This window comes from Mandrillus leucophaeus, unplaced genomic scaffold (genome assembly GCF_000951045.1).
Source record: "Mandrillus leucophaeus isolate KB7577 unplaced genomic scaffold, Mleu.le_1.0 Scaffold527, whole genome shotgun sequence".
NCBI classification, from domain to species: Eukaryota; Metazoa; Chordata; class Mammalia; order Primates; family Cercopithecidae; genus Mandrillus; species Mandrillus leucophaeus.
In genome coordinates this window covers 823175-825448 of record NW_012105664.1, presented here as the reverse complement: position 1 = coordinate 825448, position 2274 = coordinate 823175, and the positions used below count along the sequence as shown (strand labels likewise).

The following is a 2274-nucleotide window of genomic DNA, read 5'->3' as shown; positions in this document are numbered from 1 at the left end:
CCATTTCACACAGGGCCTGCCCTGCACTGTCCTTGCGGCCAGCCAGATCCAACCGTGGCAGTCTCATGTCCCTGTCTCCCTCCTCAGACAATGGGCCCCTTGTCACCTACCAGGACCCACAATATCTGCAGAAAAGAGAAGGCAGCACACGGGGAGAAATGTAAGGGACGAATGAAGGTCCTCGTGTCCTGCTTCCTTCCTGACTGGCTCAGTCCCCACAGCTGATGGTCGTCCCGCCCAGGGCCAGGCAGGCACCACAGTGCCCGGCGCTGCTCTTCCTCTCGTCCTCGTTCATTGTTTTCAGCACACGCTTGCCGCCGAGCCTCCTTGTTCCACAGGCCCAGTCTCATCCTTGTCTAGGTTTCACCCCTGCCCAGCACTGCCCTTACTGAGAGGCCTCAGTTTCCCTATCCGTAAACACACTGAAGTCCTAGCCCCCAGTACCTCAAAATGAAGACATGTTTGGAGACAGGGTCTTTACAAAGGTAATCAAATTAAAAGTGAGGCTTTTAGGGTGCCCTTGGTGGGGGCAACCTGGGTTGAGGAGCCCCTAATTGTCACTTCACTTCCTTCTATTCTGTTGCTCCGGATAGACCCATCGGGGCAGCTGGGGAGGATGCATTGGGAGCTCCCAGCACATGCAGCAGTGACTCTCGGGTCACTCTTTCAGTCCAAGGACTAACCTGGGGGTCCTCAAGGGGCGCAGACCTGTGCAGCCAGGAAGGTCAGGCCTGTCCTTGTACAGCAGTGAGGCTTCTCAGGAAAAGGTCACTTCAGCTCTAACCTCTGCACAACACGGCTGCAGGCTCTGTGTGCAGCGCACTCAGCCTGGTGTAGCTCTGAGGGGTCTTGCCCATGGGGTAGTGCTGGTTTCTGTGTAGACGTGGACCTCAGCCCCCTGAGGAGTGGAGCCGGGGCCTCCTCCGGCCTCCTGTAACAGCCCAGCTGGGGACAAACCACTTCCTCCGTTTCACACGCAGCTGGCTAGCCCCACCCGGCTCTGGGGCCACGAAGCAAGTTGTGAAGATTTGTACTGGGGCTCAGTCAGACACTTTGCAGGCTGGGGGGCCCAGGGCAAGTCAGCTCTGTGCCTCGGTTTTCTCCCTGCAAGAATGGCTGACCAGCATCCACCCTGGGCATTGGCAAGCACTGATCTGAATGGCAGCGGCACCTGCTGAGCGCGTCCAGTCCCGAACTACAGTGAGCCTGGCACAACTCAGTCCCCACTTTACAGATGAGTGTGGCCATTCTGTGTGACCCGAACATGCCCCTGCCCCTTGGGTCCCCTCTGCACAGTGGGCACAATCACGGTGGCATCGGGTTGTGCCGCCACTGTCGCTGGGACCCTGCCATCAGTCCACGCACCTCTTGAGGTGGCCCCGCCACTGTCCCACACTGCCAGGCACTGCACGGGGTGTGAGGAGGCTTCAGTGGGCGCGGCACTCCTTCCTCATGGCCCCATGCTACACAGGCCCACATCTGCTAATATCTAAACTGCAGAGTGCAGGGGAAGCTTCTGGAGCCACACTGTGTGGGAAAGCCTAGCCCCAGGACAGGTCTGGGACCACCCTCCTCTGCTCAGGCAGAGGAAGGCTCACACTGCCCCCGGCCTCTGGCCCCCGAGGCTGGGTGACATGAGAGGGTCTGGCCGTGGTCTCGATGCCCTGGCTGGTGCACCGCCAGCTGATGGAAAAAGGCTCCCTGTATCTGGTCAGCCTTGGACTTGGGCCCCTGCCAGACTTTGATGGGGACACAGGCAGGCACCGTTCATCTTGTGAGAGCCTGAGCCACCCCCAGATGATAGGCAACACTGTCCCAGCACTGTCCCAGGCAGTTTACAAAGGCTTTTCACACTTGCCATTTGAGGCCCATAATAACTCTGAATTTTTACACATCACGCTCCAGGAACCCAGAGAAAGACGACAGAACAAAAACAAGACACCATTCCGTGCCACCACAGCCACTTCCTGCCTTGAAAACATCCGTCTCCCTCAAATGGCTCCTGCCCTGAATGCTCCCACCACCCCAAAGTTCCACAAAACCAGTCAGATCTCGGGGCTCCGCCAAGACCTCAGGGCCAGCCCCACTCACCTGTCTTCCGAAGGCGAGCGAGTTTCTCCTCCGGGCTGAACTTCGTGCAATAGCGAAACACAACTTCCTTCTTTCTAATTTTCGCAATATGGGTCACAACATGATGGTGTATTTGCATTTCCGCATCATTCTGCTGGGGTGAGAGGAGCTTGGCTTGCTGATTCTAGAAGGTGCAACTTGCAG

The 2274-nt window shown here is 57.7% G+C and overlaps 1 protein-coding gene across 1 annotated transcript in view; it reads right to left on the bottom strand.

The window, feature by feature from the left end:
• FGD3 (FYVE, RhoGEF and PH domain containing 3) overlaps nucleotides 1-2236 on the bottom strand; it is a 92922-nt gene extending 90686 nt beyond the window's left edge. Inside the window, exon 1 of the mRNA XM_011996874.1 lies at nucleotides 2092-2236. The gene's annotated coding sequence lies outside the window, so the exon portion shown is untranslated. The remainder of the gene's footprint in view (nucleotides 1-2091) is intronic.
• Nucleotides 2237-2274: the final 38 nt, after the last annotated feature.